Genomic DNA, 13187 nt, shown 5'->3' on the forward strand with positions numbered 1-13187 from the left:
ATATTGTAATGCTTATTTTTAAATGTGTATAGTGTATAGTGATTACTTTTAAGCAATTTTTTTTAGATGCAATTTATTTACTTAAATGCTCTGCTATTTGATATCTGGTTGAATTCAGATGATAACAATTGCCTCTTAATCTGTAATTATAAAATTATTTATTTAGCTTGCACTTTTTTTTTAAATAGTTCAAGATGTTGAGTATTGATTCAACTTTTAGCTTGGGAGATAAATAGCCAAAGCTGTAAATAGACAGGCCAGGTAATTGAAACTAGAGGTAAACATCATGGGAAGTCCAATTATAAGGCAAGTATTTTTCCTTTATATTTTATTTAACATAATTAGTCAAACTATGTAATACTTATAGGCTTAACTATTGTTTCCATAGAAACAACTTTTTTTTAAATACCATGAGATATTGTATTTAAGAGATATTCTTGCTCAGTATATGTTGTTTCCATATATCATCATCTTAACAAGCACACATTCTCTGCTGCCAACAGTACCAATTTGTCAACCAAGCAACAAATATTCCTTGGTAATCTGCTATCAGATAACAGTTTTCTCGTTGGCATTTTTATGAATTAAAGCTTTCAAGGCTTAAGTAAGACTTACTTTTTTTTTCTTTGACTGCTAATTCTAAAATAATTTATCATTGCATGTTAAAAATAATAAAGAACTTTTTATACATATTTCTCTACCATTTTTCAGTGTTTTGGTCAAGTTTCAGATTTGTTTAGCATAATCCTGTACTACATATTAACAAATGTTTGGTGTGTCTAGTTCATCTCTCTCACTATGAAGATGGCTACACAGTGAGTACAAAGTTTTATTTTCATTCACAACACAAATTTTACTATAGAAAAAAATAATAAAAGCTATAGGTATTTAGTTTGCTAAACAACCTTCTTGTTATAGTGATAAGTTTATTTGATGCATAACTAAGCCTTGAACAATGCATCATCATAACTAATATAATGTTAAAAGGCATTTATTAGTTTAAAATTTAGGTCAATCAAATAAGATAATGTGATCTAAACTGTTTTCTGGGTACCAGCTATCAGCAATGCACCCCTATGATATACAAGTCTTCATTGCCAAGTCACTCTGCCAAACAGTTTCTTGCAGTGGTAGTACTTTACTGTACTTAAATCACTTCAGGAGTCTGGATATGTCAGCCCAAGGCCAAGGAGATCAAGTTTGTGTCCAAGGTTACTTAGGTAATTCTCTAAGAACAATAGGTGAGTTGAATTCTAGTGTACCAGTCAAATATCTTTTAGCAAAATGAAAAAAAATAATTTTGTTATAACATATAAAAAATCTATTATAAAAACACAATGTCTAGAGTTTTAGAGTACTTGTTTCAGACCATCTGATCATAGGTCAGATAGTGTTAAGCTCAACTGTTTCTATGGTCAATGGTTAACCATGGGTTGTTTGGCCAGCAAATTTTCAGATATTGCTCTAGTTTTAGGTTTATAAGATACATTTTCTTCTAAAGGGAATCAATTAGGACCAAAATATAAACTTTTATAAAGTGGTGTACTTAATCACGCAAGAGCTGCTTCACATTTACTGTAAGAATGTTTGAATAGTGCATACATTTTCATAATAACTTACCCTGTGATTTGTAAGGTTGACAATTTATTATATATTTTTGTTTTTAGAAAGTATACTGTATTATATAAAAAGAGCATGCATTGTCCTATAATTCTATACCAAAATGGTAACGTTTTCTGATTACAAACAAAAATGTTATTGAAGTTTAATCATAACAGGGTGGAATTGAAGCATTAACAATTCTGTCAGAATGTGGAAAATAATTACGGAGAAAAATTTATACACATGGGCAAGGCAATTACTGTGTTTCCTTTTTTTTCTTTTAAATATATTATTGCCATTTTTCTTTCAATTTGTAAATTTGCTTCAACATTTCAGGTTTTTTTTTTAAAGACACACACTACATGTTGCTGATCTGTGGGTTAGTGGCTCAATCATTGTGCACTGATTCTCCACTGATGCCTAGATTGCCATAAGTTTATCTATTGATCTACAGATCAAGGTAATAAATATTTTTCTACTCTATAACCCAAGAGCTTCTTCTTTAGGATACATTGTTTTTACACTATGCGCCTAATTCTGTTGTATGTTTTAGGACCCTAGCAATAGTTTCTTAAACTTTCAGACAATCAGAGCTAGTTTAGAATGAAAGCACAAAACAAAAGCCAGATCTGTATAGTGTTTTTTTTTTTTCTGAAAATGTTTTTAAAGAAAAGTCCAGATATAGCAGCTTATAAGGCCAACTTGGGAAATTAGGTATTTTTAAAACTTGTACTTATACTAAAGATATTTGAAGTATTTTTAAACTAGCTCTGTTTTTCAAGTTTTTTATTTATTTGTTTGCATTAGATTTAAATTTTTTAAATTAATTATTTGAAAAAAATATTTAGTTGCACTATTTTATCAATACTGCATTATATGGTAATGCATTTAGATGTGATATATATCTGTTAAACAGTGAGTTTTTCTCAAATCAAGTAGGGACTAAATGGTCTATTAAACATGAGGTCAAGGAAAAAGGATGAACATTTCAAGGCTGCAGGAGGAACATTAAACATCTCTCTCACTGTGAAAAGATTCTACCGATCTACAAATGATCAACATGTTTTATCTAAAGTTCATCTGCCATTTCTTCAAATGGAGCCATAGTCAGAATAAGGTAAGAAATATTCTTATACTTCACAGCATTTATTTTTTTGTAAAGTGATGATCCTGCATTAGTTGTATGTTGTTTGTGCATGTTACTTTAAATATCCTGCATTAGTTGTATGTTGTATATGTATGCATGGTTCCTGTATTTGTTTTGTATATTATGATGTCAGTAATTACTTCACAAACACATAACTTCACACACAACTTGCAAGTTCACCTGTCTAGTTAAAGAAATTTGTATTGTATTTGTTTTAGTAGTGTCTAGTTATGAAAGTAAACTGAATTTTCATTTGTTAAACTTAGTGATATACCATTTTAATTTCAGTTAAAATATGTGGATGTTCCTATTAAATTTTTCAGAAAAACTGAATTGCTCTGAAATAATTCCAACTGTATAAATGTAAATATATTTCAACAAATAATGGAATTGGATTCTTTGTCATTTGGATTAATTCAATAGTAATGTATTCTAAATATGGAATTCAAACACAAAAATGAAAAGTTGTGAATCACCATCAACTTTCACTTTGCCACTTGGAGATTGGGATGATTCAAGTTACTGGAGATTGGGATAATTCAAGTTACTATTGTTGGGAGTTAATGTGAAAAAAAAAATCTACTATTCCATGTGATATGATATACAATTGCATGCAAAAAATCCTAACCCTAACACATTCAATGAACAATCAGTATGAACGTTTCCACCAAAGGAAATGTTGCCGCTCATGATGCATCTATTTATTTGGCTCCAGATATTCAACTGACGCACATTCGCAAAACAAATGTAAAAAAAAAAAAAGATTTAATCCATTACATGTATATAATTGTGCAGGAACATTTGGGATTGTCATTTGTATCACACTCATCTCTCATTCATTGAGACTCTACACTTAATCTGGTGATCAAAATGTGTTTGCAATTCACAGTGAAATCATTCTTTGAGTGCTTAAAAAAGAAATTCATAAGGATGTATAACTGTGTTAGACGTCTTCATTTATATTCCGATGGAAGGTTTGTAACAATAATTAAGTCACACTCAAGGAACATAAGAACCTGTCCATCAAAGGAAATATCGCCGCTCGTGATGCAACGCACACTAATCAACATTTGTACTTGCAGACCAACTAAATAGTTGCGGAGAAAACACATTTAATTGATGACTTTACTATGTTTAGCTTAGGACTTTTCAAAAGCGAAGACTGGACTCTTTAGCCATCTTCGTGTTCATAGGAAGGATTAATGGAGGACTTTTAAAATCGAAGACTGGACTCCTTAGCCATCTTCGTGTTTATAGGAATGATTAATGGAGGAATTTTAAAAGCGAAGACTGGACTCCTTAGCCATCTTCGTGTTCATAGGAATGATTAACGTAGGAATTTTAAAAGTGAAGACTGGGCTCTTTAGCCATCTTCATGTTAAAAGGATGTAGTTGAGGACTTTTTCAAAGAAGATCGGTCTCGGTGGCCATCTTTGTACTTATAGGAAAGGATATTGTATTATGTTTTAAACATGAGGATTTTTAGCTGAGGACTAGATGTATTAATAGTCATCAATTGAATTGTTGATCCAAGACAAAATAGTTGGTTATGTCTGTGTGCATTTGTAGACAACCCAGCAGTGCACATCCTTTTTCTTGTTTTGCTTTTTTCACGTGCTACAATGCCTTGGACAAAGCATCATCATAACTTGGAATGTTTAAAGGCATTATAAAAATATCATAGAAGAATGAGTTTGTGAAATAACCGGTTATTTCAGTTCAGTTGAATAATAGTTGGGACATAATTAGTTGAGTGCAAGCTTTGAGGCTGATTCAACTCACTCGACATTAGTTGAGTGCGAAGTTTGTGAGGCTGCTTCAGCCCTCAAACCGGATGCTTGTAGACCACCTTCAATAGCTTGAACACGACGTCATCAAAAATATTGTTACAGTCAGTTCATCAAAATGAAGTTGTCGGTCGACAAGCTCAAAACAGGAGTCAGCCGAAAATGCAAGCCTGAAACTTTTTATTGGGCTCCAGCTATTCAACTGATGCACGTTTGCAAAACAAATGTTAAAAAAAAAAGGATGAAAATAGAAGCCATCAGATGTATATGATTGTGCAGGAACAGTTGGGATTTGTGTCGTTTGTATCACGCTCATCTCTCATCCACTGAGACATTGTGAAGCGATGTAACCAGTGATGTTTCGAAACATCTCTATTTAATTGTGATGAGGATATCTACAAACGTTTGTGTACAAATATGTGATAATTCGCAGATTTTTCATCTCTGCACTTAATGTGGTGATCAAAATGTATTTGCGATTCTCAGTGAAATCATTCTTTGAGTGCTTAAAAAAGAAATTCATAAGGATGTATAACTGTGTTAGACGTCTTCATTTATATTCCGATGGAAGGTTTGTAACAATAATTAAGTCACACTCAAGGAACATAAGAACCTGTCCATCAAAGGAAATATCGCCGCTCGTGATGCAACGCACACTAATCAACATTTGTACTTGCAGACCAACTAAATAGTTGCGGAGAAAACACATTTAATTGATGACTTTACTATGTTTAGCTTAGGACTTTTCAAAAGCGAAGACTGGACTCTTTAGCCATCTTCGTGTTCATAGGAAGGATTAATGGAGGACTTTTAAAATCGAAGACTGGACTCCTTAGCCATCTTCGTGTTTATAGGAATGATTAATGGAGGAATTTTAAAAGCGAAGACTGGACTCCTTAGCCATCTTCGTGTTCATAGGAATGATTAACGTAGGAATTTTAAAAGTGAAGACTGGGCTCTTTAGCCATCTTCATGTTAAAAGGATGTAGTTGAGGACTTTTTCAAAGAAGATCGGTCTCGGTGGCCATCTTTGTACTTATAGGAAAGGATATTGTATTATGTTTTAAACATGAGGATTTTTAGCTGAGGACTAGATGTATTAATAGTCATCAATTGAATTGTTGATCCAAGACAAAATAGTTGGTTATGTCTGTGTGCATTTGTAGACAACCCAGCAGTGCACATCCTTTTTCTTGTTTTGCTTTTTTCACGTGCTACAATGCCTTGGACAAAGCATCATCATAACTTGGAATGTTTAAAGGCATTATAAAAATATCATAGAAGAATGAGTTTGTGAAATAACCGGTTATTTCAGTTCAGTTGAATAATAGTTGGGACATAATAAGTTGAGTGCAAGCTTTGAGGCTGATTCAACTCACTCGACATTAGTTGAGTGCGAAGTTTGTGAGGCTGCTTCAGCCCTCAAACCGGATGCTTGTAGACCACCTTCAATAGCTTGAACACGACGTCATCAAAAATATTGTTACAGTCAGTTCATCAAAATGAAGTTGTCGGTCGACAAGCTCAAAACAGGAGTCAGCCGAAAATGCAAGCCTGAAACTTTTTATTGGGCTCCAGCTATTCAACTGATGCACGTTTGCAAAACAAATGTTAAAAAAAAAAGGATGAAAATAGAAGCCATCAGATGTATATGATTGTGCAGGAACAGTTGGGATTTGTGTCGTTTGTATCACGCTCATCTCTCATCCACTGAGACATTGTGAAGCGATGTAACCAGTGATGTTTTGAAACATCTCTATTTAATTGTGATGAGGATATCTACAAACGTTTGTGTACAAATGTGTGATAATTCACAGATTTTTCATCTCTGCACTTAATGTGGTGATCAAAATGTATTTGCGATTCCCAGTGAAATCATTCTTTGAGTGCTTAAAAAAGAAATTCATAAGGATGTATAACTGTGTTAGACGACTTCATTTATATTCCGATGGAAGGTTTGTAACAATAATTAAGTCACACTCAAGGAACATAAGAACCTGTCCATCAAAGGAAATATCGCCGCTCGTGATGCAACGCACACTAATCAACATTTGTACTTGCAGACCAACTAAATAGTTGCGGAGAAAACACATTTAATTGATGACTTTACTATGTTTAGCTTAGGACTTTTCAAAAGCGAAGACTGGACTCTTTAGCCATCTTCGTGTTCATAGGAAGGATTAATGGAGGACTTTTAAAATCGAAGACTGGACTCCTTAGCCATCTTCGTGTTTATAGGAATGATTAATGGAGGAATTTTAAAAGCGAAGACTGGACTCCTTAGCCATCTTCGTGTTCATAGGAATGATTAACGTAGGAATTTTAAAAGTGAAGACTGGGCTCTTTAGCCATCTTCATGTTAAAAGGATGTAGTTGAGGACTTTTTCAAAGAAGATCGGTCTCGGTGGCCATCTTTGTACTTATAGGAAAGGATATTGTATTATGTTTTAAACATGAGGATTTTTAGCTGAGGACTAGATGTATTAATAGTCATCAATTGAATTGTTGATCCAAGACAAAATAGTTGGTTATGTCTGTGTGCATTTGTAGACAACCCAGCAGTGCACATCCTTTTTCTTGTTTTGCTTTTTTCACGTGCTACAATGCCTTGGACAAAGCATCATCATAACTTGGAATGTTTAAAGGCATTATAAAAATATCATAGAAGAATGAGTTTGTGAAATAACCGGTTATTTCAGTTCAGTTGAATAATAGTTGGGACATAATTAGTTGAGTGCAAGCTTTGAGGCTGATTCAACTCACTCGACATTAGTTGAGTGCGAAGTTTGTGAGGCTGCTTCAGCCCTCAAACCGGATGCTTGTAGACCACCTTCAATAGCTTGAACACGACGTCATCAAAAATATTGTTACAGTCAGTTCATCAAAATGAAGTTGTCGGTCGACAAGCTCAAAACAGGAGTCAGCCGAAAATGCAAGCCTGAAACTTTTTATTGGGCTCCAGCTATTCAACTGATGCACGTTTGCAAAACAAATGTTAAAAAAAAAAGGATGAAAATAGAAGCCATCAGATGTATATGATTGTGCAGGAACAGTTGGGATTTGTGTCGTTTGTATCACGCTCATCTCTCATCCACTGAGACATTGTGAAGCGATGTAACCAGTGATGTTTCGAAACATCTCTATTTAATTGTGATGAGGATATCTACAAACGTTTGTGTACAAATATGTGATAATTCGCAGATTTTTCATCTCTGCACTTAATGTGGTGATCAAAATGTATTTGCGATTCTCAGTGAAATCATTCTTTGAGTGCTTAAAAAAGAAATTCATAAGGATGTATAACTGTGTTAGACGTCTTCATTTATATTCCGATGGAAGGTTTGTAACAATAATTAAGTCACACTCAAGGAACATAAGAACCTGTCCATCAAAGGAAATATCGCCGCTCGTGATGCAACGCACACTAATCAACATTTGTACTTGCAGACCAACTAAATAGTTGCGGAGAAAACACATTTAATTGATGTCTTTACTATGTTTAGCTTAGGACTTTTCAAAAGCGAAGACTGGACTCTTTAGCCATCTTCGTGTTCATAGGAAGGATTAATGGAGGACTTTTAAAATCGAAGACTGGACTCCTTAGCCATCTTCGTGTTTATAGGAATGATTAATGGAGGAATTTTAAAAGCGAAGACTGGACTCTTTAGCCATCTTCGTGTTCATAGGAAGGAATTATGGAGGACTTTTAAAATCGAAGACTGGACTCCTTAGCCATCTTCGTGTTTATAGGAATGATTAATGGAGGAATTTTAAAAGCGAAGACTGGACTCCTTAGCCATCTTCGTGTTCATAGGAATGATTAACGTAGGAATTTTAAAAGTGAAGACTGGGCTCTTTAGCCATCTTCATGTTAAAAGGATGTAGTTGAGGACTTTTTCAAAGAAGATCGGTCTCGGTGGCCATCTTTGTACTTATAGGAAAGGATATTGTATTATGTTTTAAACATGAGGATTTTTAGCTGAGGACTAGATGTATTAATAGTCATCAATTGAATTGTTGATCCAAGACAAAATAGTTGGTTATGTCTGTGTGCATTTGTAGACAACCCAGCAGTGCACATCCTTTTTCTTGTTTTGCTTTTTTCACGTGCTACAATGCCTTGGACAAAGCATCATCATAACTTGGAATGTTTAAAGGCATTATAAAAATATCATAGAAGAATGAGTTTGTGAAATAACCGGTTATTTCAGTTCAGTTGAATAATAGTTGGGACATAATTAGTTGAGTGCAAGCTTTGAGGCTGATTCAACTCACTCGACATTAGTTGAGTGCGAAGTTTGTGAGGCTGCTTCAGCCCTCAAACCGGATGCTTGTAGACCACCTTCAATAGCTTGAACACGACGTCATCAAAAATATTGTTACAGTCAGTTCATCAAAATGAAGTTGTCGGTCGACAAGCTCAAAACAGGAGTCAGCCGAAAATGCAAGCCTGAAACTTTTTATTGGGCTCCAGCTATTCAACTGATGCACGTTTGCAAAACAAATGTTAAAAAAAAAAGGATGAAAATAGAAGCCATCAGATGTATATGATTGTGCAGGAACAGTTGGGATTTGTGTCGTTTGTATCACGCTCATCTCTCATCCACTGAGACATTGTGAAGCGATGTAACCAGTGATGTTTCGAAACATCTCTATTTAATTGTGATGAGGATATCTACAAACGTTTGTGTACAAATGTGTGATAATTCACAGATTTTTCATCTCTGCACTTAATGTGGTGATCAAAATGTATTTGCGATTCCCAGTGAAATCATTCTTTGAGTGCTTAAAAAAGAAATTCATAAGGATGTATAACTGTGTTAGACGACTTCATTTATATTCCGATGGAAGGTTTGTAACAATAATTAAGTCACACTCAAGGAACATAAGAACCTGTCCATCAAAGGAAATATCGCCGCTCGTGATGCAACGCACACTAATCAACATTTGTACTTGCAGACCAACTAAATAGTTGCGGAGAAAACACATTTAATTGATGACTTTACTATGTTTAGCTTAGGACTTTTCAAAAGCGAAGACTGGACTCTTTAGCCATCTTCGTGTTCATAGGAAGGATTAATGGAGGACTTTTAAAATCGAAGACTGGACTCCTTAGCCATCTTCGTGTTTATAGGAATGATTAATGGAGGAATTTTAAAAGCGAAGACTGGACTCCTTAGCCATCTTCGTGTTCATAGGAATGATTAACGTAGGAATTTTAAAAGTGAAGACTGGGCTCTTTAGCCATCTTCATGTTAAAAGGATGTAGTTGAGGACTTTTTCAAAGAAGATCGGTCTCGGTGGCCATCTTTGTACTTATAGGAAAGGATATTGTATTATGTTTTAAACATGAGGATTTTTAGCTGAGGACTAGATGTATTAATAGTCATCAATTGAATTGTTGATCCAAGACAAAATAGTTGGTTATGTCTGTGTGCATTTGTAGACAACCCAGCAGTGCACATCCTTTTTCTTGTTTTGCTTTTTTCACGTGCTACAATGCCTTGGACAAAGCATCATCATAACTTGGAATGTTTAAAGGCATTATAAAAATATCATAGAAGAATGAGTTTGTGAAATAACCGGTTATTTCAGTTCAGTTGAATAATAGTTGGGACATAATTAGTTGAGTGCAAGCTTTGAGGCTGATTCAACTCACTCGACATTAGTTGAGTGCGAAGTTTGTGAGGCTGCTTCAGCCCTCAAACCGGATGCTTGTAGACCACCTTCAATAGCTTGAACACGACGTCATCAAAAATATTGTTACAGTCAGTTCATCAAAATGAAGTTGTCGGTCGACAAGCTCAAAACAGGAGTCAGCCGAAAATGCAAGCCTGAAACTTTTTATTGGGCTCCAGCTATTCAACTGATGCACGTTTGCAAAACAAATGTTAAAAAAAAAAGGATGAAAATAGAAGCCATCAGATGTATATGATTGTGCAGGAACAGTTGGGATTTGTGTCGTTTGTATCACGCTCATCTCTCATCCACTGAGACATTGTGAAGCGATGTAACCAGTGATGTTTCGAAACATCTCTATTTAATTGTGATGAGGATATCTACAAACGTTTGTGTACAAATATGTGATAATTCGCAGATTTTTCATCTCTGCACTTAATGTGGTGATCAAAATGTATTTGCGATTCTCAGTGAAATCATTCTTTGAGTGCTTAAAAAAGAAATTCATAAGGATGTATAACTGTGTTAGACGTCTTCATTTATATTCCGATGGAAGGTTTGTAACAATAATTAAGTCACACTCAAGGAACATAAGAACCTGTCCATCAAAGGAAATATCGCCGCTCGTGATGCAACGCACACTAATCAACATTTGTACTTGCAGACCAACTAAATAGTTGCGGAGAAAACACATTTAATTGATGACTTTACTATGTTTAGCTTAGGACTTTTCAAAAGCGAAGACTGGACTCTTTAGCCATCTTCGTGTTCATAGGAAGGATTAATGGAGGACTTTTAAAATCGAAGACTGGACTCCTTAGCCATCTTCGTGTTTATAGGAATGATTAATGGAGGAATTTTAAAAGCGAAGACTGGACTCCTTAGCCATCTTCGTGTTCATAGGAATGATTAACGTAGGAATTTTAAAAGTGAAGACTGGGCTCTTTAGCCATCTTCATGTTAAAAGGATGTAGTTGAGGACTTTTTCAAAGAAGATCGGTCTCGGTGGCCATCTTTGTACTTATAGGAAAGGATATTGTATTATGTTTTAAACATGAGGATTTTTAGCTGAGGACTAGATGTATTAATAGTCATCAATTGAATTGTTGATCCAAGACAAAATAGTTGGTTATGTCTGTGTGCATTTGTAGACAACCCAGCAGTGCACATCCTTTTTCTTGTTTTGCTTTTTTCACGTGCTACAATGCCTTGGACAAAGCATCATCATAACTTGGAATGTTTAAAGGCATTATAAAAATATCATAGAAGAATGAGTTTGTGAAATAACCGGTTATTTCAGTTCAGTTGAATAATAGTTGGGACATAATTAGTTGAGTGCAAGCTTTGAGGCTGATTCAACTCACTCGACATTAGTTGAGTGCGAAGTTTGTGAGGCTGCTTCAGCCCTCAAACCGGATGCTTGTAGACCACCTTCAATAGCTTGAACACGACGTCATCAAAAATATTGTTACAGTCAGTTCATCAAAATGAAGTTGTCGGTCGACAAGCTCAAAACAGGAGTCAGCCGAAAATGCAAGCCTGAAACTTTTTATTGGGCTCCAGCTATTCAACTGATGCACGTTTGCAAAACAAATGTTAAAAAAAAAAGGATGAAAATAGAAGCCATCAGATGTATATGATTGTGCAGGAACAGTTGGGATTTGTGTCGTTTGTATCACGCTCATCTCTCATCCACTGAGACATTGTGAAGCGATGTAACCAGTGATGTTTTGAAACATCTCTATTTAATTGTGATGAGGATATCTACAAACGTTTGTGTACAAATGTGTGATAATTCACAGATTTTTCATCTCTGCACTTAATGTGGTGATCAAAATGTATTTGCGATTCCCAGTGAAATCATTCTTTGAGTGCTTAAAAAAGAAATTCATAAGGATGTATAACTGTGTTAGACGACTTCATTTATATTCCGATGGAAGGTTTGTAACAATAATTAAGTCACACTCAAGGAACATAAGAACCTGTCCATCAAAGGAAATATCGCCGCTCGTGATGCAACGCACACTAATCAACATTTGTACTTGCAGACCAACTAAATAGTTGCGGAGAAAACACATTTAATTGATGACTTTACTATGTTTAGCTTAGGACTTTTCAAAAGCGAAGACTGGACTCTTTAGCCATCTTCGTGTTCATAGGAAGGATTAATGGAGGACTTTTAAAATCGAAGACTGGACTCCTTAGCCATCTTCGTGTTTATAGGAATGATTAATGGAGGAATTTTAAAAGCGAAGACTGGACTCCTTAGCCATCTTCGTGTTCATAGGAATGATTAACGTAGGAATTTTAAAAGTGAAGACTGGGCTCTTTAGCCATCTTCATGTTAAAAGGATGTAGTTGAGGACTTTTTCAAAGAAGATCGGTCTCGGTGGCCATCTTTGTACTTATAGGAAAGGATATTGTATTATGTTTTAAACATGAGGATTTTTAGCTGAGGACTAGATGTATTAATAGTCATCAATTGAATTGTTGATCCAAGACAAAATAGTTGGTTATGTCTGTGTGCATTTGTAGACAACCCAGCAGTGCACATCCTTTTTCTTGTTTTGCTTTTTTCACGTGCTACAATGCCTTGGACAAAGCATCATCATAACTTGGAATGTTTAAAGGCATTATAAAAATATCATAGAAGAATGAGTTTGTGAAATAACCGGTTATTTCAGTTCAGTTGAATAATAGTTGGGACATAATTAGTTGAGTGCAAGCTTTGAGGCTGATTCAACTCACTCGACATTAGTTGAGTGCGAAGTTTGTGAGGCTGCTTCAGCCCTCAAACCGGATGCTTGTAGACCACCTTCAATAGCTTGAACACGACGTCATCAAAAATATTGTTACAGTCAGTTCATCAAAATGAAGTTGTCGGTCGACAAGCTCAAAACAGGAGTCAGCCGAAAATGCAAGCCTGAAACTTTTTATTGGGCTCCAGCTATTCAACTGATGCACGTTTGCAA

The 13187-nt window shown here is 35.0% G+C and overlaps 1 long non-coding RNA gene across 5 annotated transcripts in view; it reads left to right on the forward strand.

Annotated features, from left to right (window-relative positions):
* Positions 1-461: 461 nt before the first annotated feature.
* The window catches only part of LOC129928646 (uncharacterized), a 66272-nt gene continuing 53546 nt past the window's right edge, over positions 462-13187 (forward strand). Inside the window, exons 1-5 of one of the 5 annotated variants that reach the window (XR_008780109.1) lie at positions 462-604; positions 712-815; positions 1058-1241; positions 1939-2062; positions 2519-2719. This is a non-coding gene — a long non-coding RNA (uncharacterized LOC129928646). The remainder of the gene's footprint in view (positions 605-711; positions 816-1057; positions 1242-1938; positions 2063-2518; positions 2720-13187) is intronic. The other 4 variants (XR_008780110.1, XR_008780108.1, XR_008780111.1 and 1 more) reach the window with 4 other exon arrangements.

The sequence above is a fragment of the Biomphalaria glabrata genome, chromosome 10 (genome assembly GCF_947242115.1).
Source record: "Biomphalaria glabrata chromosome 10, xgBioGlab47.1, whole genome shotgun sequence".
NCBI lineage: Eukaryota > Metazoa > Mollusca > Gastropoda > Planorbidae > Biomphalaria > Biomphalaria glabrata.